The following is a 24,848-nucleotide window of genomic DNA, read 5'->3' as shown; positions in this document are numbered from 1 at the left end:
CTGATTCTGAGCACTAGGCTCCTAAAGTGGCAGTTAGGCAAAGTCCTTTTGGGAATCCAGCATTTGTCTTATGGATCCATTTCTGCATTAACCTGAAATTTATTTTGCTTAATATGAGTTCTGAGCACATCTAGTATCAATGCTCATTTACCCAAAGCATATTTCTGATCAAACAATTTGATTAAATGGCCTAAGTTTTGCTCCCCCCCCCCAATTTTTTTAAAACCATAGGACATATTTTCTACATGATTCCAAATGAAACCATAACTGGTCATTACAACTAGAGTTGGGCAGGAAAAAAGATTTTCCTGTCCTACTACAGAACTTTCAAGAATCCCCCCAGTCCCCAAATCAGGATGAAAAGTAAATAGTAAAAAGTTTTGCAGATTTAAAAAATAAAGTGTCAGGTCAGTTGAAACATTTCCCTGTAGTGGTGGCTCTTTATTCTGAATCCAGTAACATTTCAATATTACAAGTTGTTTCAAAATGGAAACCCATGTTTTTCCAAAATGTTAAAACTGAACATTGGCAGTTATGAAATTCTGTCTTCACATTTTTTCTCCCAAAAGGGAGATTTATGAAAACTGACCCTTTTCTGACAATAGTTTTATTTTGGATACAACTGGATTTTCAGAAGAAAAAATGTTTTGTTTGAGAATTCCCAGACAGCTTTAATTGTAACACTATGAAATTCCTATGGGTGGGGAATCAGTAATTTATCCCTGCTGCCACTAGAGGTCAGACCACATACAATCCTCACAAATGCAGGAGGATAAAGTTCTATTCCATGCGCTTGTAGGATCACAAATTCAAATACACCAAGTAAGAATCTAAATGTGATATTTATCAATCTTCAAGTTATAAGTATGCTCTTGGAACCTTCTGCATCATGTTAAGGACAGAACAAATGTAACAAGTGCCATTATTATATCAAATCTGAACAAATGCAGGGATTCTGTCAGATCGGAGCACAATTAACATCTGCAAATTGTATGAAGCTGTTTTTGAAGATTTGGCCCTCAATATAGGAATAATTACTGCTGTCGATTTCTAGTCTAGATTTTATTAATTTGAAGTCTGAAAACATATGGATCAGACAACTATTTGTGAGTAACCATCACACAGTATTTTCCAGAGGAACATTGGGTCAGAGTGACATTGTATCATTTCCCCCTCCAAACTAAGGAGAAGACTCTGCCAAATAAGCAGAAGATATGACATTCTTCCCATGGTCAGAGGCCATTTTAGAGTCCACCTCTTGATCTGAGCTTTTGATCTGTGGAAATATCGTACAGTTCTCAGAGCTAGATAAGTTGTACACTCTGTTCAATAGAGGGGCTTTCTGAGTGCAAAAACACTGCACCAAGACCTTGGTTTTTCATCTCATATATATTTTGAAGAGTTTATTTGTTCATGGATTTGTTTGTTCAAAATAAAGTCATTCTTCCTGATTACCTACAGATATCAAGTTTTGCATATACAATCCTGCCACTTAAAGTAGCTGGATGCACAACTTTTTATACCATGGGATGCTGGGTGGAAGGTGTAAACCAGTGTTTTTCAAAGTGGTCCATAGACCCAGTCTGAGAAAACTGCTATTGGGCCGCTCTGGTTTGTTTATTTACTGGCTCTGTAGCAAAAGAATCTCACGGCTCCTATTAGCTGTGGTTCACCATTTGCAGCCAAGGGGAGCCACAGGAAGCGGCGTGACCTGGGTCGCTGCTTCCTGCGGCTCCCTTTGGCTGCAAACAGCGAACCACAGCCTTCAGCCAATGGGAGCTGCAATACTCCGTGGCTGTGGAGCTGGTAAGTAAACAAACTGGAGTGGCCTAATAGCAGCTCTCCCTGGCTTTGTCTACACTGCAGCCTTTTGTCAGCAGAGACAATGCAAATGAAGTGCTCATTAGCATTTGTCACACTGTCATTTGCATATCTCTGCCAATTCTTTTTGCAGAAGAGGTTTTTGCGCAAACACAAGATGGGGCCGTTTTGTGCAAAAAAGCCCTTTTGCGCAAGATCCTGTATACCTCCTTTTCTGAGCCATAAGGGATCTTGCGCAAAAGGGGATTTTTGTGCAAAATGGCCCCATCTACACTGCTTGTTTTTGCGCAGAAACCTCTTCTGCAAAAAGCAGCGGCAGAGATATGCAAATGACAGCGCAAGAAATGCTAATGAGCACTTCATTTGCATTGTCTCTGCCGACAAAAGGCTGCAGTGTAGACGTAGCCTGAAACTGGGTTCATGTACCACTTTGAGAAACACTGGCTTAAATAATTATTTTTGTTTTTCATCAGACTTTGCCCAATCAACGATGGGCCTCACTTGCTAGTAAGAATATAAGAATGACCATTCAGGGTCAGACCAGTAGTCTTTCTAGCCCAGGATCCTGTTTTCTGACAGTGGTCAATACCAGATGCTTCAAAGTAAACAAAGAGCAATTATCAAGTGATCCATCCCCAACTTCAGACAGTCAGAAGCCTAAGGACTCACAGGGCATGGTGTTGAATCTCTAACCATTTCAGCTAAGACTCATCGACAGATCTATCCTCCATGAAATTATCTAGCTTTTGTTTGAGCTCCATTATAGTTTTGGCCTTCATAGCAACCCTTGGCAAGGAGTTCCACAAGTTGACGACATTGTGTGAAGCAGTACTTCCTTTTATTAGTATGAAATCTGCTGCTTATGTGAAGGGGTAAATACAATTTCTTTATTCATTTTCTCTAGGTCAATCATGGTTTTATAGACCTCTGCCATATCCCCCCTTAGTAGTCTTTTCCAAGCTATATTCATTTCCAATCTTTCAAAACCTCTCATCATATGGAAGCTGTTCCATACCCTTAATTTTTGTTTCCTTCTCCGTACCTTTCCATTTCTAACGTACTTTTTTTGAGATGGGAAAAATAGAACTGAATGTAGTATTCCAGGATGGGCATACCATAGATTTATATAGTGTCATTATAATTATTTTCTGTCTTGTTATCTATCCCTTTCCTAATGGCTCCTAACATTGTTAACTTTTTTTGACTGCTGCTATGCATTCAGAGAACTATTTACAATGACTCCATGGTCTCTTTCTAGAGTGGTAACAGCTAATTTAGACCCCATTGTATAGGTCAAGATGGGATGTTTTCCAATGTACATTACTTTGCAATTATCGACATTGCATTTCATTTGCCATTTCGTTGCCCAGTTGCCCAGATTAGAGAGACCCTTAGTAATGCTTTGCAGTCAGCTTTGAACTTAATTATCTTGAGTAGGGCTGCCAAATGTCTAATGGCACAAATCCAAACACCCTTGCCTTGCACCCACCCCTCTCCTTCCCCAAGGCCCTGCCTCTGCCCCAGCTCTTTTCTGAGGCCCTGCACCTCTACTCACCCTCCCCAGCCCTCTCATATCCTCAGCAGTGAAGATCAATGTAAAATATTCATTTAATTTATCCACAATGGTCTTGTCTTCCTTGAGTGCTCCTTTAGCACCTCAATTGTTCAGTGGCACCACTGATTGTTTGGCCGGCTTCTGATGGTTGGTTTTTTTTGCTGTTAGTTTTTTATTCTTTGCTAGTTGCTCTTCAGATTCTTTTGTCATCTGCCTAATTATACTTTTATGTTTGACGTGCCAGAATTTATACACCTTTCTACCTTCCTCAGTAGGATTTGTTTTCCATTTGAAAGGATAACTTTTTTCTTCTAACCACTTTTTGTTTAGCTATTGGTGGGATTTTTGGCCCTTTCATTATTCTTTTTATTTTGGGGATATACATTTAATTTGAGCCTCTAATCATAGAATACTAGGCCTGGAAGGGACCTTGAGAGGTCATCGAGTCCAGTACCCCCCAAATACAGTGTTTTTAATAAGTTTGCAAACATTTCACTTGTGTAACTGTTCCTTTTAATTTCCATTTAACTAGTTGCCTCATTTTTATGTAGTTCCCCTTTTTAAAGTTAAATGCTAGTGTCGTGGACATATTTGGTATTCTCTCCCCCCCCCCCCCCACCACCTCAGGTTGTTAAATGTAATTATAGCCTGCTTGCTACTAGCAAGTGGTTCAGCTTTATTCATATCATAGACCAGATTTTTGTCCTACTTAAGGCTACATCAAGATTTCTCTCCCCTATTCTGAGTTCCAAGACTAGGAGCTCAAGGAAGCAGTCATTTATGGTGTCTAGAAACTTCATTTCTGCATCCCTTCCTCACATGCCATGTACCTAGTCAACATGGGGATAGTTAAAATCCCCTCATTATTAATTTTTCTCTTTTTTTAAATAGCTTCCCTCATCTTCCTGAACATTTCACACTTGCTACCTTCTTCCAGGTCAGGTGACTGGCAGTATATTCCTACTGCTATACTCTTTTCATTTCAACATAGAATTTTGATCCAGAGAGGTTCTATAGCTCAGTTCAATTCATTTAAGATATTTACTATTTTGGATTCTACACATTCTTTCACATATGCTACTCCTCACCAGCGTATAACCTATTTTGTCATTTCTATACATTTTGTATCCTGATATTACAGGACCCTGTTATTTGTTATCATTCCACCCTGTTTCTGTGATGCCCATTATATCAATATTCTCATTTAATACCAGGCACTCAAGTTCACTCATCTTTGCATTTAGACTTCTAGCACTTAAAAAATTTGCCAGTATTTAGTTGACTGCCTTCATCTGATGTGATTGAATGGGACTCGCTCTCATTTGACTGTTTCTCTTCAGTTCTGACCTTTACTATCAGTTCCACTTTTACCATTGTAATGCTTTACTGACTTTTAATATGCGTGGAGCATTCAGGATAGAGATTGATCTAGAGTGAATTAAAGTCACAAAATACTTTGGCAAGTCAATGCTTTCATAACATTCCTATTCTCTCTCTCAGTGATTTCCATACCCCAAGTAAGGGCCTGGACTGAGCCAGAGAATGTATTGTGGAGGGGAGGACATCCTTAGACAATGACTACAAACCTTCCTAAACGTGTCTACTGTTTTGACATTGCTTGGCAAGTATTCAGGAAGAGTCCCCTATCTCCTGGACAGGTGTTTTCTGGCATGACCATGACTCTCAAGTTAGTAATTGATACATTTGTTCTGTCTTGTCCCACTTTATACTGGATCATAGTTAGACCTGCTGTTATTGTTTCTATGACAGTAGTAACTAGAGGCCACGATGAGCCTGGGGCCCCTGAGGCTTGTACTGTACAAGTACAATTAAGAAGAAGCCCAAAGAGTTGATCTAAAGAGAAGACAAAAGGTGGGGAACTGATGGTACGTCTACACTACAACGTTAATTCGAACTAACTTAGATCCAGACTAAAAAACTAGTTCAAATTAGCGTTTTGCTAATTCAAACTAGCATGTCCACATTAAGTGGACCCTGAACCGGGGTTAAAGCGGGTCGGAAGCAGTGCCGGCAGGGCATCAGAGGAGGACTTAGAGCGTGGAGATGCTTTCTCAGGCTAGCCAAGGGCTGTGCTTAAAGGGTCCTGACCCCCACCCCGGACAGACAGTTCTCAGGGGTGCCCCGCTTGCAAAGCAGTCCTGGCTTGGATTGCCCGGACTACCCACACTGGGCACATCACAGCACTCGGCCATCAGACCGGCTGCACTTGCCGCAGGCTGCCATCTGGGGAGAGGGGACAGTTGGGGGGTTGCAAGAGAGCTTCCACCCCCAGAAGCCCGCAGAGCCAGCCCAGACCTCCCCATCGGGGGCTCGTGCCCCATTCCTCCCTTACCTCCTTCCACTTACCCTTCCCTAGCCCCTCTTCGTGATGTACAAAATAAAGATAACGTGTCTTCCAAAATGGAATCTGTCTTTATTGAACAAAACTGGGGGAGACTGGGAAAAAGAGGTGGGAGAGGGGAAGAGAAAGGCTGGGAGAGGGGAGGGCAACTAAAATGATCAGGGATTGGGAACAGGTCCCATATGAAGAGAGGCTAAAGAGACTGGGACTTTTCAGCTTAGAAAAGAGGAGACGGAGGGGGGACAAGATAGAGGTCTCTAAAAGCATGAGTGGGGTGGAGAGGGTGCATACAGAAAAGTTCTTCATGAGTTCCCATAAAGAAGGACTAGAGGACACCAAAGGAAAGGAATGGGTAACAGGCTTCAAACTAGTAACAGAAAGTTGTTCTTCACAAAGCAAAGAGTCAACCTGTGGAACTCCTTGCTGCAGGAGGCTGTGAAGGCTAGAACTAGAACAGAGTTTAAAGGGAAGTGAGATCAAGTCATGGAGGTTGGGTCCATGGAGTGCTATTAGCCAGGGGGTAGGAGTGTTGTCCCTGCCCAAAGTTTGTGGAAGGCTGGAGAGAGATGGCACGAGACAAATGGCTTGGTCACTGTCTTCAGTCCATCCCCTCCAGGGTCCCTAGGGTTGGCTGCTGTCGGCAGACAGGCTACTGGGCTAGATGGACCTTTGCTCTAACCCAGGATGGCCATTGTAAGCTCAGGGCTCAGAGTCGGGGGTCTCAGTGGACCCCCTTAATTCTCTTGCACACCTGCTCCTGGGTGGCCAGGCTGGCAGCTCTCCTGCCCTAGACGGCCACTTTCCTGTGCCTAGTGCGGAGGTCGTGGATGAGGTCCACGATGTCCGCACTAGCCCAGGCGTGTGCCTGCCTCTTGCGGTCCCGGGCAAGCTCCCGGGACGTCAGCCTGGTCCCGGGAAGAGGGGAAGGGCTGGGGGGCATCGGGTGGGTGGCTCGATCCGTGCCAGGTGCAGGGTCTGCTGGCTGGGTGCTGGCAGGCTTGCACCTGGCACAGGCACCGTAGTCAGCCCGTGCCCCTTTAAGGGGTCCGGGAGGGGGGCAGAAGAGTTTCCCTGGTGTTGGCCAGAGTGGCCACCAGGGAAACCTGGGGAGGGCTAGCCTCCCACTAGTTCGAACTAAGGGGCTACACACCCCTTGTTCAAACTAGCTAGTTCGAACTAGGCTTAATCCTCGTAAAATGAGGTTTTCCTAGTTCGAACTAAGCGCTCCGCTAGTTCGAATTAAATTCGAACTAATGGAGCGCTAGTGTAGCGCCTATGAAAGTTAGTTCGAACTAACGTCCATTAGTTCGAACTAACTTTGTAGTGTAGACATACCCTGAGACAAAGGGATTAAGTGGCTTTCCAAGGTCACAGGAAAACTGTAGCCAGGAGTCGAATCCAGATCTCTCAAGTCCCAATGCAACATAATAGCTTCACTGCAGAACTGCCCTTTTGCTAATATTTTAGTGCACTGATCTCCAAATTTTTCAGGGTTATGCGTACCCTTACCTTTGTCTGCATCCTTCTGCTCTCCCCTGCCCAGAGCTAGGGTTAGGAGCAGGGCCACAGCTGGGGGTAGGGACCATAGACAGGTGTAAGGGAGCTGGGGCCAACCGTTGGGATGCCAGGTATGGGCCAAGCCCTAGGCATGGGGCTGGCAGCTGGAGCCAGGAGTGGAGCTGTGTGGCACACCCTCAGCCTCCATTGTAGGCTGGCCCGGGCTTCAGGCGCATCCTACCTGGGTCCTACATAAGGCTGTATCCTCCCTTCATGCACCTCAGTTTGGAGACCTCTCTTTTAGTGTCAGTTTAGTGATAGAAAGCCTTCTTTGTGTGGCAAAAGATGAACTGGCAAAAAACAGCAAGTTCCACTGTGGAATTGTTCAGTATGCTGCCATGAAACCTCCACCACATTAAAATAAGTTAGTGTATGGGTTCAAGAGGAAGGGGAAAACCCAAGAGTTAACGCTGAAAGAGAAGAGTTTCATGAAGCAAAGAGTGACTCAGAACTTTCAAATACAGGACTGCTAGAGAATGTGTTCAGTGTTTTCAGGTCCTTGCACACAATATTTGTTTTCTGAAATGAAAATGAAAGTGTACATGCTCTGGGGTGGGGCTGCAGATGAGGGGTTTAGTATGCAGGTTGCACCATGGAGAGTCAACTACTCCAGCAGCTTGGGGCCAGGTGAGAAGTGCCCTTCCGTGGTCGCTGCACTTCCATCAGGCACAGCCAGGGGAGGGGAGCGCATGTCCCCCAGCTCGGGCAGGTCCAGGTTCATCTGCCCCCTACACTGCCCAGCCAGAGGGAGGAATGCAGCAAACTGTGAACCTTCTCCTTGCTCACTGATTAAGGGAAACAGCAATGTTCCCATATGAATGGGGAGAAAGCTTCAGCCCCACCAAAGAACGCCTGTAGGATGGGAAACTTGGGGCCATGGCAGTCCCAGATGGGTGGGGACACAACTCAGCCAGCCCTTTTCCCCTGCCTAGTGATTGTTTCTTTTCTGTAGTTTTGTGAGAAGCAATCCCATTGCAGGCACATCCCATTTTCCTGGCACAACCAAACCCTGATCTTGCTTATAAGTTATGATAAGAGGACACTGTATACCAAATATGGTGGTCCAAGCTCTTACCACTTAGAAGTTTTTGAACAAAGAGACACTTTCAAATGTATAGTAGATATTCTACTGAAAATGGCTGTTCATGACAGACCCCAGGAATTCTGGGAGCTACTGGACCATTTTTTACTGCAACTCTAGACATGCAATGTTTTCCAGTGCAAACCTGCCCTCTCTTTACCAGTGAAAATGTTCACATGCAGTTTTAGGGCATAAAAAGTGTATAATGACCTATAAATAGATCATAATTAAGCTGTCATTTATGAGGAGCAACACTAAAATGAAAAATCAAATGCATTTTTCTTGGAAGGAATTGGAATGGGCAGGGAAAATTCTCTTTTTGAGAACTTGACCCGAGGCCTTAGCAGCTTCCCTTGCAACATGTTTTAACCAGGAAGCAATCAACAATTGAGATTTCAAGTAGTGTCAAGCACATTCCTGCTTGCCTAAAATGCCCGAGGTGAAATCCTGGCCCCACTGAAGTCAATAGGTGTTTTATTATTAACTTCACTGGGGCTAAGATTTTGCCCCATATCTATCACATATAGCTGTTTCAATAGGAATAAATTCATCCTCTTCTCATCTAGTTTCAAAATTGTACACAACGTTACTTGGATTATCTTAGCTTTCTTTGTACATGTCAGTTTCTCAGCAAGAAATAGGAATGCGTGTGTGCTTCACATTGTATATATACTTTTATGAGAAACAACATATTGGACTATAATACAGAGGTCTACTAGTGCGTTTAAAATGAAAGAACATTTACATTTTTTGGACTCCTGTGCATTTGTTCAAATGTGACTCCTAGACAACACTGAGATAGGGAATTGTCAATATAATGTATCGAGCTAGTAGGAGACTTTTTTCATCTTCATTGCAACTCTAACCTGTGGTCCACTTATGAAAGTCCAGTATTCTCTCCCCCAGAGTGCCAAAACCCGGTGCTTCTGGGGAAGGTGCAAGAATCTACACAAAGCAGTTATATATTGACCTGTTCATTGGAGAAATTTCTTCCTACCCCCAAGAAGTTTGCTATTGCCTTATGCCCCCAACACACGAGGTTGTGTCCCCTTTTGTTTTTATCCTCTCTTATGTAATATGGGATGGTCTAGATGGTACTTGATCCTGTCACGAGGGCAGGGAACTGGACTAGATGGCCTCTCGAAGTCCCTTCTAAGTCTACAATTCTATGTTCTACTTAATTGTCTATCCCTTTTTAAGATCCAGTCTGCTCTTTACCACAATCATATACTGAGGTAGCAAATTCCACAGGTTAAGTATATATTGTGCAAAATCTAGAGTGCCTTTTATTGGGTTTAATTGAATGCTCCCTTGTCCTGGTGTTATGAGAATGGTTAACTAATTACATCCATCCAGACGACCTTTTCTGTGCCATTCATTGTTTTACATTGCTCTTATATTCTTTGTTTCTCAAGTCTTAATCTGACCCCGATCTTCTCCCAAGAAAGCCTTGCTATTCCTCTAATCACTTTCATTTACAGAAGTCCACACGCTGGCAAAGTAGTATGGAATCATACATTGCCTTCCGACACTACCTACATATGCTTTCATGGAACGTCACTGCCTTTTAAAGAAATGGATTGACAAGTGCATTTAGTTGTGCAAGAAGACTGATCCTTAGAAGGTGGGAAAGCGCTTGTGAACCACTTGTAAAGACAGGCATGTTGACGCAACAGAAGTTACTTGTGGTATGCATAATGGACATGACATAACTGAATCAATGCCTGTGACATGGGAAGATTTCTCTCTCTCTCTCTTTCTCTCATAGAAAGGAATATTCAGAAACCACTAGTAATTGGTACAAGATATTTCTTGGTGGTGATGTGGGTAGCACTTCTGGACATTGTTTTTCTGGGCCTCAGTTCAGGAAACCACTTAAGCTTAAGTCCATTCCTATTCAGCAAAGCACATAAACTCATATTTAAGTCCTTTCCAGAATGGAGAGGCTTTCCTGAATTGGGACCCTAGAAGAGAGAGCATGTGTATGCATTCTTTTCTAGCTTGCTGTTATGTATATCGTTTCCATTTTTAAATCAATACAGCACTTGAAACAGTTACAAATCATGCATAAGAGCACATGAAAATAGCATATTTGGCTTTGTTTCTTCTCTTGTTCCTAGTCACACTATCTTGAGTGGTCTTTCAGTAATTAGGTTAAGTAGCTCTAGCAAAATGAGCTAAAGATGTGATGCAGAGCTGGAACAGTGAGACACCTGAGGTCAGTTAAGGTTATTAGATTCCTGTAGCAATGCTATAAGAAGAATTCCCCTCCCCCACTTCCCCTTTTAGCAAAGCCTTATGGGGAACATCTTCCCTTTAAAGGCAGCAGGTTTTGCATTAGGAGGGGGAGTGTAAGAAAGCTGCTGTCAGCATAATCAGGCTATGCTTCTTACTCAAATAAGATATTGACGTTGCCCTGTAGATCCCTGCTCTGCTTTCCTATCTAACATAGATCTCTTGATTTCATTTATGTTTTGATCAACATGCTTTACTCTTTGTTCAAAAATAAAAATCTCTCTGTGTCTGCATATCTGATTGCACAGGGCTGCACCTACATGCACTGAGGAGTGAAAGCAGCAGAGTTCCAAAAAGGGGAAACAGCGCACTCTCTCTTGCAAAGACTTTTTGGTAAAGGAAGCTAGCAGATAACTGCATTAGAAATGCAATGAGGAGAGAATCAGAATTTTGTAATGGTTGAGAGTGATGTTCTGAGGCATTCCTGAAACGTTTCTAATGCAGATGCTTTTGGTATCAGACTACTTCATACTATTTTGTAACTTGTGGTACCCAGGCATAATTTACATGATTTTGAGGGGGGAGAAAAAAAAGTCTCCAAAGCAAGGATTTGGAGACTCAGACATGCACTGGAATTCTATTTTGAGCCATGCACAGCAGAGCTGTATTTTTAGAAGCCACAACAAAACAGGCAATTTGATTTGGTTATTTGCATGTAGTGTAAATAAAAGCCATTTAAAGATTTAAAAAAATATTTGTGAAAAATCATCATTGAAAACTTTGAATAATCTCTGGAAGTTACTTTCAGGTGAGAGTTGGAGCACCACAATTATGACTAAATGCATCAATGGGCCCATAGGTATGGTTTCTGCCTTATAAAAATATTATTTGAATTATGGGTATTGTTGAAGGTAGAGTAATTTTATGCTAATAGTATGGGAGTACAACATTAGAAATACATCATTATATTTAGTACACTAATTATAATTATATTGGCACCAGGAAAATACATACATGACAAATGCTAGTGGCATGTGTTTGTCATGCACTCAGCATTCCTCTTATAGGATTTGTGTGACAAGGGCATATATTAAAGATAACTCCGTGTAGCTAATATACCTATATTATGATACATAGGTATGAGTGTATCCCTGTAATCTCCTTTGTCTCGCTTAGATTTGGGGCTCTATGACACCGGTAATGGCATATTTCTGGTTTATTCTTTGGCTAGGCTCTATTGTCCATAGGCATTATTAGTTTATAATGTACTGCTATTGTGGGAATTACCTTAATTTGGGGCTAATGTATGGCAGGGCAGTAAGCTTCCTCATCTAGCAAGCTATTTGCTCTTTCCTCAGGGAGCCATCAAACTGTGCACATATCTGGCCTGCCTAACAGCGTTAACTTATTACCGTTGCTGTCATCCTGTGTCTCCTGTTGCCCTCCTATTTTTTTCGTCACTCCTCATTGGTCACATCTCTAAATTGAATGAGGAGTTTCTTGGGTTAGGGACCATATCACTCCAAGCCTGGCAACCTAGGCACCAATGGGGTCTTTTGGTGCTACCCTAATAATACAAATGCAGTCTATTAATAGATCTTCTTATTCTTTCATGCTCTGGCATTACAAATGCCACATTAGAAAGTTCTCTGGCAGGGAGCTGCCCTATATTGTTGCGGCCTGCTGGAAAAAGGTTCTCATTGGCCTACTGATTGCTGACGGGCACTGGTGGACAAAGAAAATTGGGTTGCATGGTCGGGGATGAAGGGCAGGGGAAGAAGCAGGTTCAGGAACTCCAGTGGAAAGGCAGATGCCTATGGAGTCCTGAGTCGGCTCTGGAATGGCTAGCTTGAAATACAGCCCTGAAAGGCTGCAGCGCAAAGTCTGTGCTAGCAAATCTGCAGTTGATTGCCATGAATGGTTAACTCAGCCTCAGAAAGAGGCAGACGTTTCCAAGAAAATTACCTACTCGTAGCAAGACAGCAACAATTTCAGTCAGTTCTTGGTTCTACATTCAACTAGGAAATTAACTCAAAAGCCCACAGCACATAGCAGTGACTCTGTTTGCATGGAATGGGACTACCTTTGCCGGAAGTAAGAGTATTAACAGCATTTGTAACTACTGAGTCAACCTGTTATGAATTGTTTGTCATTCAGTTCCACTTAGAAAAGTCCACTAAGAAGATCTAATTCTAAGGTTTTACACTGCATGCTGGGATAGCACTTCAGGAGCTTAGTGAGTATAACTGTATACTTGTGCAACACTAAAATAGGATTAAATACCTCAATAGTGTACTTCATTAGGGAGACATTGCTTTGTTTCTAGGATGTCACAGTGACATGGCACAGCATGGGGGAAGACAGTAGCAGAGGACGTCACAGTAACATGGCACAGCATGGGGAAGACAGTAGCAGAGAACGTGACAGTAACATGGCACAGCATGGGAAAGACAGTAGCAGAGGCATATGGAAATTACACTTCAGAAATTAACAAGAACAGAACTTGTAGCAGGAGATATTGGTTCAGAGTTCAAGTGAAGCTCGATTAAGGGTGAGGAACCTTTTTTGAGTCAGGGCCACTGACCCACAGGAAAAAATCAGTCAAGGGCTGCCCCAACCGAGGTAGAAAGAGACTATCGGGGCCCAGATTTGGGGGGCTTTTGGGTGGGGCCAAAAATGAAGGGTTCCATGTGAGAGAGAGGGCTGCCAAGAAGCAGGCTTGGATATGGGAAGGTGAGAGGGTGCAGGAGTGGGTTGGGGGTGGGAGGACTGGATAGGAGGTAGAATGCAGGCATGGACCAACAGGCTAGGAATTGAGAGTGAGGGGGGTCTGGGCAGGAGGAAGGTCACAGGAGTGAGCTAGGGATGTGGGTTTGAGTGGGAGGGGGGGTGCAGGAGTGAAGTGGGCATGCAGGGTCTGAGCAGGGAGCTGCAAGAGCAGGCTGGAGGTGGAGGATCTGGGTGGGAGGGAATGCAGGAGTGGTTTGCAGTTGGGGGTTTCGGGTAGCAGGAGGTGTAGGATCCTGGTGATGGGGGCGCCTACCTGGTGCAGCTCCCTGGGGATGCATACGGGTCCATCTCCCCCTGCCACTTCTAGGCACCAGCCCCTGCTTTTCGTATTGGCCATGATTACACTCAGTTGGAGGAGTGGGGGAAGGCAGGGGATTCTCCAGGCAGTAGACAGGGGGAACAGCAGTAGGTGGAGCTACTTCTTATTCCTGCCAGGCAGAGCTCATGGGCTGGACCAGGCCTGGCTTGCCTGACTTCAGCCCTTGAAATACAGCGCTCTCTCCTTGCAGTGAGAAGCTAGCACCGGTGCACATGGGCAGGGGGAACAGGGCCAATTCCCCGATGCTGAGAGTTGGATAGCTCAGTCAAAGGGAGTTTCATTGAACTCTAGAGCGGTTCTTTTGGGTTGTAGAACATCAGGCCAACTGGCTTGCCCAACACCTCTAGGATGTGGCCAAACACATTTGGGAACAGGGAGGGAGAAAGCACCACGTGGTGAGGTTTGTCTGAGAAGTGGCAGCTTTATGAGAGACTCACAGCGTTGGAAGCACTGAAGTAGGTGGCTTTTTGGAACACAGACATTAAGCTGTTTTGCTGCCGCAGCTCCATGTTGGAATTAAAATAAATTGTTGATGCTATTGTACCCTCGCAGAAGCATGCGTGTGCAATGCTTCTCAAACTACAGACAGAAAAGATTTCAGGTCACTGACTGTCAGTGAAACTTAAGCAATTACATGCTTAAGAAACTTTTGAAAGTGGAACTTAGGCCCTTTTGAAAGTGTTACCCCAAATTATTAACCCCCCAGGGATTGATGCAATCTGTAGAAATCCAGTATCAATTTAAGAACATTTGAACAACAGCCCATAACTGTTGTTCAAACCACCAGTAGCAGCCACAGAACAGAAATGCAGAATTTCAGGGAATGGATACAAGAAGAGACAAACTTGCAAGCATGTGGTCAAGTATCAGAGCTGATTTAGTCACAAGAATTAGATTTATGAACTAATCAGCCTAGGCAGAATTCACTACTGCTCAGAATGCTTTATCCTGCTTATCTGGAAATATTTAGATCATTCAAGTGTTCATCAGTCAAAGGCCTTGTAAGTTCACACTAGAAGTCTATTATTTGTCATTGGCTAAATGCTATTCTTGTTAAAGCATCAGTCATTCAATTGTCCAGAAGCAAAAGACATATTTGACTTAACCAGTTTTTCCTTATTTACCAGTTTTTCCTTATTTATCATTAGACAAAGAAGAACAGGCCTTTGAGTTAGCTAAACAAGTTTCCCTGCATGAGAATACTGTACCTTTCTCCTAATTTAAGAGAAAGTGACCTAATCCATTCATGTTAGACCTTTGAGATCTATGAATTTCATTTTCATTGAAGGTGTGGGGGTGGACGGCAGAACTTCACCCACAAGATTTGCCATCCCAATCAAACATATGGTTGATCAAATCTAATATCCTGCCCATGCCTGAGGTCTCAATGCAAGGCGGCTGGCCAATGACATAATGCTGCAACTGAGTATAGAAATACAACTCACCAGACAGCATGCTTCCTCATGGTGGAGCAGGGTTGCCTCTGGTGCTATCTGCCAACCGTGCGCCAGCCCTGCACTGGTCTATGTCTTCTCCTGATACAGCTTTCTGGCCAGGAGATGTAAAGTTCTGCTCCTTCCAGGGTAACAGAATCCAACACCACAAAAGTCCAGCAGCCTCATGCCAAGTCCAGACTCAATAGTCCTTCCACCCCTTATCTCTGTAGGTCTTCACTCCACCTTCATTAGTGGGCCTGTCAGGGAACTCAGGCCCCCTCCTCTACTGGGCTGCAGTCCAGAGCCCCTCTAACAAACAGCTCAAGTCTGTCTATTCAGATGCCCTACTTCCTCTCTGGTCTGCTTCCTACCTTGGCCTGTCTCTAGGTCTTTATTACATTCCCTTCCTAGACTCACACCTCCACAGGTCCAAAAAGATGAATCACAGCAAACAAAGGAAGTGCCATACCAGGTCCACCTTCCCTCTAACAGCCTCTAGAAAACTCCTGGTCTCAGCCACACCTTGTTTCTAGCAGCCTCAGGGTAGGCCCTGGCTTCTACCAGTCCCTCTTCCCAGAAGCAAACTCCTTCTCCCAATCACCCTTAATGGTCTGGGTGTGTCTCCTTACCTCTCTAACTTTTCATCAGGTTAGACAGCTTTTGCAGCTGCAGCCGGGCAGTCTCTCATTAAACCTTACGGGCTAGTGCAGTTTCTGTATACCCACCACAGCGAGCAGTGGTGAAATAGATAATTATTTAATCTCTTAGGTTAAAATGGGATTGCATGAAGCACACGTTTGTCTCTCCTGTCAGCATTATGTGTTGTCTTTTCTTTTCTAGACCTGTTTTCTAGCAGCTGTGACAATGTTCAAACAATATTTGAAAAAAAGAATTCTCTGCTGTTTGTGCAACCTCCTCAGATAAATCCAGTTGGTTCCTTTTCATTTTCTGTATGCAGCTCTATCTGTTTTATTCCAGGAGAGGGCACTGGTGCATAATATATGCACACACAGAGTGAACATCAGCACTATCACAGGATCAAGCTACAGTTGCTGCAATTATTCTAATCTGATTGCACATGTGTCCATATGCACAGTCACACTCCCCCTTCTCCATAACAGACAATATTATGCCTTCATCAATGTATGAGTTTCTCTATTCTGACACATTCCATTTCTTTTTAAATGTAGGGAGCAGGGACTGTATACCCTGGGGCAGGAGCAGAGACTGTTCCTGGAGTGTCACATAATGCATAACAAGTAGAGCTTTCTAAGGCATTTAAAGTTAAAAATGAAGACAGCATTACCAGTGGTGTAAAGAAAATATCAGATTGGTGCATACAACAGCGCCAAAGACTGTTTTACAAGAACATGAATTTTCATTAAATATTTTAACCAATTAGGAAAACAATTGCATGTGAACAGAAACAGTCTAGAACTAGTGCTTGGCTGGGGGAAAGGTAGGACATTTCTAGCTATAACACTCTTGGAGTTCATTAAATCACAAACCAGTGAACGAGCAAATTGGAGGGCTTCTGTAATGAGCTGCTGTGATATTCATGCAGTGTCCTGAGCCCCTGCCTCCAGGATACTCTCCAAACTTCTTCACTCACAACACTGTCCTTTATGAGGGAGCGCCTCCAAATCAGTCTTTTATAGACATATCTTTGCTATACTTGAGGCTGAGAGAAAGGGACTGTGATCTTTTTCCAAATTAAAAAAAATTAAATTAAAAATGTTTGGGAAGTTAAGGTCATCACAAATAGGAACCGCCAGGCTTTGTCTACACTATGGCTTTTGCCGGCAGAGGCAATGCAAATGAAGTGCTGATTATGCAAATGAAGTGCAAGAAAATGTTAATCTATTCCGAGCCGTTTTTGCACAAGGGTTTTTTTGCGGAAAAACAAGCAGTGTAGTGGTGATCCGTATGCCTCCCCTAGGCAGGCATAAGGATCTTACGCAAAAACGGTTTCTTGCACAGAATGGCCACAGCCACACTGCTTGTTTTTGTGCAAAAACCCCTTGCGCAAAACCAGCTCAGAATAGATTATGCAAATGAAGCATGACAAAATGCTAATCAGCACTTCATTTGCATTGCCTCTTCTGGCAAAAGCTGTAGTGTACACATAGCCCCAGTGACTAGACAAAAGGCGCAGGGGAAACAGACAAAATGAAAGTATTAATTAGCAGTTAGGCATGAACCAGTCTGTATCATAATCAATACCAAATGACTTGCTCAACTCCATCATTTTCATTTTCTCTGCACATTTCATACACCGAGACTTTTTTGACAGCCTGGCAGGTGTTTTCCTCGTATGAATCTGCCAGTGTTTGACAACATGGATCACTTTTTGATCTCTTCAGTCAGATGCTGTAGTCTGTCAAGTTCTAGTCATGCTTGTAAGAGCATGACAGGAGGACTTGAACTCCATTACTTCATGCAAAGAAAGATGGGGGTATGTTACTTGTAACTTCATTCAGATTCCTAAAGATGTCACTTTCAAAATGAAACCCTAGGTTATTTTGAAAGCAAGCTAAAAAAGTACTTTAAAACACTGTAGCATGGAAGGGTAGTTACCATATATGTCTTTAGATTAGTACAGTGATATGTACGGGAACATTTTATAAAGTATGGTAAATATTGTATCAAACACCTCAGTACAAGGTCACCATTTATGGGAGGATAAGGGGAGGCAGTAGCCCCCCTCCAGAATTTGAACCCCTGGATTTCATATTTGAGGTTTGCTTAAAGCCCATGTCCTAACTCCAGAGGCAGTTCTTAAATGCAACAGAGTTTGAGCTGCTTGCAGCTTTGCCTTTAGGGCAGGAAGTGTGTTATAAAAAGAGAGAGGCAGGGTGATTAAGACTAACAAAAGGCTGGGCATTCAAGCAATTGAAGTATTGTTTGATTATCATGAAAACATTGCCTGGTACTCCACTTAAAAGGGGGGGGGGGAATAATAAAGAGTGCTGTGCTGCCGGGGTCTGCATTTGGACCACTCCTGTTAAACTTCTCATAAATGTTCTTCAAAAGTGAGTAAACAGTGACTAATCCAAAGCTGACTGCAAAGAGTTACAAAGGGATCTCACAAAACTGGGTGATTGGATAACACAAGGACAGATGGAATTCAGGGTTGATAAGTGCAAAGTAATGCACATGGAAAAATAAAATCCTAACCAAAGGTTCAAAAAATGATGGGGTCTAAAATAGCCGTTACCACTCAAGAAAGAGATCTTGGACTCCTTGTGGATAATTCCCTGAAAACATCTGTTCAATGTGCAATGGCAGTCTAAAAACGAAAAAGCTAACAGAATATTGAAAAGCATTAGGAAATAGATAAGACAAAATACCATATTACCTCTGTATAAAGTCACTGTATGCCCACATCTTGAATACTTTGAATATTGTATGCAGATTGGATCACCCCATCTTAAAAAAATATGGGATTTGGAAAATATGGTTTTTGGAGGAAAATATGGTATTTGGAAAAGGCTAACAGAAATGATTAGGGGGCAAGGAATAGCTTCCTTATAAGGAGAGATTAACAACACTGGGATTTTTCAGCTTGGAAAAGAAATGACTAAAGGGTTGGGAGATATGTTAGTGGTCTAGAAAATCATGAACAGTGTGGAAAAATAGAATAAGGAAATGTTATTCATTCCTTCACTAACATAACTCAGGAAGCTGGCCCAATTACATTTATAGGCTGCAGATTTTAAACAAACAAAATAGGTGACAAGGGGAGGATCATGATGATTGCCACTTCTGTTTATTCCTTCTGAAGTACCTGGCATTGGCCATTGTTGGAAGACAGGATACTGGGCTAGAAGGACCATTGGTCTGACCCATTATGGCCATTCTCATGTTCTTATATAGAGCTGAAATGTACCTGCCCCCCTGCTGTAACCCACTAGACCCCACTTCTCTTCCAAAGCTGAGATAGAGCCCTTCCATCTCTCTGTCTCGCTCTCCCTCCACAGAGTTAGTAACAAAGTAAGAATATCTATTTCAATTTTAAGGCTAACCAGTGTCCCTTAAGTGACATGCCACAAGATGTCAGAATACGTTAGTATTGGAGCTGAGTAGGTCTACTTAATTTTCTATCTTTTATATAGGAATTAGAAACAGTGCTCCTAGCAGCTAACTACTAAGTTGTCCACCAAAAAAAAGTAGAGTTTTCCAGTACCTTGGTAGCCCCTGGATAGAGATGATGATGTGTGTGTGGAGGGAGGAGGGCGGTGAATGGGGTTAGTTTCCTCCCACTCCAATTTGGTGTGTGGCTTGTACTGAGCTTGCTCAGTAACACTGCTGAAGCCTTTGTCCTCAGTCTGCCTCCGTCATGCTCTCATTCTCTCCCCCTCCCCTCCTCATGGCATGCACAGGTCAGCCCCCCCAATCTGAAATGACACTCCTGCCTCAGTGAGTCCTTAGAATTTATCCAACACAGAGAAGAACCCCTTTGTAAAGTTAGTGAAATCCATGACACAGCAGCCCCCTCAGGTCCACAGCAGTCACACTCCTGAATGTGATGCCAGATAGGTTCCATTAGCCATGGAGTCTGCTGAGGCCTTGTCTGTAGTCAAAGGTCACCAGAGCATTGGTTGAAATTTTTCAGCTGAAAAATATTCCTACTCTTTTTTTCAGGAGTGGGGCAGAGCCATATGGGGGAGAAGATAAAAAAGGCAAAGGGGTGAGAACCAGGTACTCACATGCTTCCCTGCTCTACCCTCTCAGCAGCATTACACCTGAAGCTTCTCTACCACTCCACCTGCTGCTGCTCTGCCTCCTGGGTGGCTGCCCACTGGTTGGGGAGCAGTATTTAAAAGGTGCCAAAGAAAGTTCAGCCAGGCAGTGGTAAAAGTGTAGTAGAAAAAACAACACGTGCATACAGAAGAGCACAAGGAACCAATGAGTCAATAGTGGTCAGTATGGCTATGTCTAGACTGCAAAGCTTTTCCAAGCTCTGCCACGTCCAAGGAACACATCCCCTTTTTTGGAAAAATTTTCGAAAAAGTGGATGCGCCCTTTCACCATCCCTGTATTCCTCTTGGTGAGAGGAATAAGGGATGTTCTGAAAGAGGACATTTTCCCATAATTTGGCCCCATGTAGACAGGCCAAATTTCGGAAAAACCTCTTTCAGAAAGAAAAGTGGAAAAAAATAATGGAAATTGAACTTTGCAATATGCGTATCTTTTTCTGACTTTTCCCTGCAGTGTAGACATAGCCTACGATAAGCAATAGTCTCAGAATACCAGTTGCCTCATCACTGTCAAATTTTTGGAAAAGTCCTGAATATTCTCTTTATTCTACACCTGAGTAACTCCAGCCACTGCAGTTCTGTTATATATTTTGGAAAATTACTTGTTTATTACCTTTATTTTTAGGAAATATTGGGAAATCTACTGCAAATTTTCCTTTCCTCATTTTCTTCCTTGCATCTCTAGCTACTGCCAATTGAACTAACCAAAACAATTCTTTGCTCCTTCTAAATATTGATAATTGGTGATGATATGCTACAGAAGTCTGGCTGAATGTTTCCTATGATGTTTACAGAGTAGCAGGGTCAGGTGGTGGGCCTGTACACTAGTATGCCTGAGCGATTGCTTACTTTTACTGATCTTTTTAACATTTGGACAAAGCACTCTTAAAAGCTATTTTGTTATGTAATATAAGTGACCTCACCATTCTTAGAAAACAAAAATTTTGGAAGTATTTATCCAGGGTAAAAACAAGCCCCAAACATTTTGCAGCTGTTCATAAACGCCAGGATAGACCTTTATGCTCACCCTTTTGGGTGATTTCATTTGCGGCAATGAGAATAACGTGAGTTCATATTTCAAGGTAAAAATAAGCCAGCCAACCACATTTTTGGAGCAAAGAGTATGAGAATGCTGATCTAGCAGAAAGCTGGCAGGTTAAGTCTACCATACAACCCCCTTTGACCTCACGGTTTACATACAAGCAGCAAAGAGAAGAATAGCGATATTTGTCCAGACACTGCCTGATTCAACTGTTTTAATTTATGTTTCTCTGCATCCTTCTTCTACTCAAGACTTTATACTAAACACCCGGCTCCTTCCCCAGCTGGGCTTCATCTTCATTTGGGCCTGGGCCACCATTCAGGTGCACTAATTGCTCTGGCTCCCGTTACCTCTTTCATCACTTAGGTGCAGCCAGAGCATAGCAGTCAAAATTCTTTCATGCCATACTGGAGTCTTGTAATGCATTGAGGCCTATAAACACCACTATAATACAAGTGGGGCTGCCAACAGAAATGCTAGGCCCCTGGTCAAAGAGAGTTCTGTGCTGCCCACCTGGCACCGCCTGTGGTTCTGGCACCAACTTAAAGGCAGCTGCCCTTTTTGCCCCCTTGTCAGCAGCCGTTAGTGATCCATGTCGCTGCTGGCTCAGCGTGGTGTCACCACATGGGTGCCGAACTGGATCTCGAGTGGCAATGGATGGCACATGCACGCGGCTTTCACAAGCTGCTGCCACTACTGCAGTTTTAAAGTTGCAGGGCAGCACAGGGCTCTTGTACCACTACCACGATTTAAAGTGCTGCGATTTAAAAGCAGCAGGGAGCTTTCATCTGCCTCCACTACAATGGCAGTGAAGGGGAGCCCTAGGCCCTTTTATGTTTCCCAGGACCATAGGCAATTGCCCCTTTGTCTCCTCCCTCTCACCAGCCCTGAATACCGGCAAGCGCTGTTTCTGAAATGCCATCTATATTTTGTACTTTTTAATGCACAGGTGTAGAACGCACAATGTATTTGTGATATCCTGTGTACATAGAGCAGTCTCATTGTAGAGGCAGAGTAAGTTATTCTAATTACTCTGGTATTATCTATTTATGAAGGGACCGCAGCATCTTCAATGTTGCATGATACAAAAGAAAAATTGCTGCCCTGAAGAACCTATCAGCTAAACAAACAAACAAATAATTGATAACAGGAAACTCACTGGGAGGACGGAGGTTCTTTTTTAAAAATAGTGTTATTAGTTTTCTTCTGTGGGCACCATAGCAGCAGTGTCCTTGGGAGGGACTTGAATGAGGACAGGGGACTGTAGAGGGGTCATGGGACAGGAAAAGAGGAAGAAATGGATGGGGCATCAAGCTTGGAGTCATTGGAGGAATGGATGGAGCACAGGGACCACAATACAGCTTAGATCAGAGCAGGGCCGGCTCGAGCCATTCCTGCGCCCCGGGCAGCGGGCACGCGACACATGCGCGGCCCCGCCCCCCAGCAGGCTGCGCACCTTATAGCTGCAATCAGGCTCGCGGCCCATCAGGCACCCCCCATACATTGGCGCCCCAGGCTGCTGCCCAGCTAGCCCCCCCTTAATCCGGCCCTGGGTCAGAGACATGGTTGAGATGGAGTTGAACGGAGCCTCGTTTACAGTGTTAAAATACAGTATTACCATGGAGGAAAGCACTGACTGTACATAGGGCTTGCCTAAAAGGAGGGAGGGAGAAGATGATACAATCGTTGCAAAGCACACATATTGCTCCAGAGCTCCCAACACCCTCCCCCTCAAAATATGTTCAGATACCCTGGCTCACACACTGGAAAGGGGCTAGAGAGAAATCCAGAAAGGGAGTCAATGCAGCATCCTAGAACATCATCAAGTGACAGGATGAAAGGAATGAGGCAGGCGAGAGACACAGGAGGGGACCTACCAGCCTGGACACACCGCTGAGGAGTGTTACACCTCAACCCAAGAACACAGTAAGGCATGTCTGGAGCAACAGTGGAGCACACTCATGTGACTAATTGGTTAACAGCATTCCAAACAACGTGATGTCACACAGAGGAACACTGAAAGGATTGCCAGTACAGACAGCAAACGGCATAATGATAATGTGATTGAGAGCACACAGGGCACAGATGCTGTAAACAGGGTAGCAACATTGATGTTGATAGTAAGAGAAGAACCACCTAACCACAAACAAGTGCCATGTTAACAGGCTCATAACTTTAGGGGGTGAGGGAAAGCCCTTCTTCATCAGGGCACCTGGAAATGAATGAATTGGAAGCATGATTTGGTCCTGGAGCTTCAGCTACACTCTGCATTGGCTACAGTGCTTCCTCTGTAACTTCACGCTGACGTGAGACCTTTCTTAGTACAATGACACTGCAGAAAGTCACTCGGTTCCGTGGTGTGGCACATGTGTTGTCTTGGAGCTCCATGATGCAACAGTAGAAGCACATTTTTGTTCCTGTATTCTGTGTCACTCAGTTGGCATTATAGTAACTGTGTTCTTGGAATGCAAACATGTAGAATGCCACTCAGTCGCCAGCGTAGCCTTTGGAATACAAGGAGAGTGACAGGTTGTATTATTGTCATTTTTAATTCAAGAATACAAATAGAGCCGTAGACTGTTAGGATAGCTGAGCCCAAGCCTCTATATCCCCCTCAGCTGCAAATGGCCTTGGCATTAAATACAGTAAATCCCATAAAAGTTTCATGCAGCCTATCATCTATATGAAACAAAGAAGGAAACATGACAGGAATCCGTGCATGCAAACCTGTGAGCTTTAACATCACACTGTGCATTATCCATTAGACTGTCACCCCAAATCTGCCAATCAATGAGTGCACATTTGGATGTGTTAAGTGCTATACAATGCTAACTCTTATTAATTAATTACAATTAATTATGATTTATTAATGTTTAATTATTATTATTACATTCCAAAATGTCCTCTCCTTCAAGTCGGGCAAGTCAAAGTTTGAATGACTCAAGAATGAAACCTGGAAATTCTCCAAGCATCTGCGTCATCACACAGGACCTGTCAAACACCATCTGGCTATTGATAATTAACAGTTTCTGAAAAGGAAACATTTCCCTGTTATTAATGCAGGTGAAACTATGGCAACACGTGCAGTCTACGCAACCTCAAATCTCAGGAAATCCAGAGTTGAAAGAATCCACCGCATACGTCATTTTTGTCTCGGGGAAAGCAATTAGCAGCAGCAGCGTGCTGAAATGTTGTGGCTATGAATGGGCTAAAGCATCTGAAAGGGCTAAAGCATTTGAATGCTGCGGATTGTCAGATGTCACACATTTCTGAGCACACACAAGGAAACCATTACACTCCTCAGGCAGAGACTGGCATCTATAAAGTAGTAGGGTACACCATATTGGCAGCAGATTTCATTCGTCTAGAATGGCACATCTTTCCTAAAGTGCTGTATACATTCATTATATCAGATATCCAGCTCAGTGCTGGGTCTCTACATTTTCTCATTTCCATTTCATCTGGGTCTTAGGGATGCCTTATCAATAGATACCACGACAAAGAGTGACGCCATTATCTGACCTTCTGAGGAATCTGGGAGTGAGAAGAGCTGGAAGATGGTTGGAATAGGGCAAAGGGGGAGTTGAGTAAAGTTGTTAGTGCTGGGAATTTCCAGGATTCTTGTGGCCTTTTAAAGCGTCAGGCTCCAATGAGTAGCAGGGCAAGTGGCTATTATTGCAATGGTGGGGTTACTAGTTCCCTCATTTTTGTGGGCATCGATGTTGTGGGCATTTTTACTTAAATATGCTGATGTCCCACTTGCCTGTGTTGTTTCACTTACAGATTTCTTATGTGTTAGACATTGGTGTTTGTAATGGGAAGGAGACTAATTGTTATTGTTATTATATCTAATGAATAGTATATAAACTGCTTCATAATTGCTTGTATTC

At 43.4% G+C, this 24,848-nt stretch overlaps 1 long non-coding RNA gene across 1 annotated transcript in view; it reads right to left on the bottom strand.

Annotated features, from left to right (window-relative positions):
- LOC149525661 (uncharacterized) overlaps nt 1-15,757 on the bottom strand; it is a 59,986-nt gene extending 44,229 nt beyond the window's left edge. The window contains exon 1 of the long non-coding RNA XR_016348705.1: nt 15,166-15,757. This is a non-coding gene — a long non-coding RNA (uncharacterized LOC149525661). The remainder of the gene's footprint in view (nt 1-15,165) is intronic.
- Between the last annotated feature and the right edge of the window lie 9,091 nt (nt 15,758-24,848).

The sequence above is a fragment of the Pelodiscus sinensis genome, chromosome 1, assembly GCF_052426305.1.
Source record: "Pelodiscus sinensis isolate ZL-2025 chromosome 1, ASM5242630v1, whole genome shotgun sequence".
NCBI classification, from domain to species: Eukaryota; Metazoa; Chordata; order Testudines; family Trionychidae; genus Pelodiscus; species Pelodiscus sinensis.
Note: the sequence above shows the minus strand (reverse complement) of the source record. Positions and strands in the feature narration are given on the sequence as shown.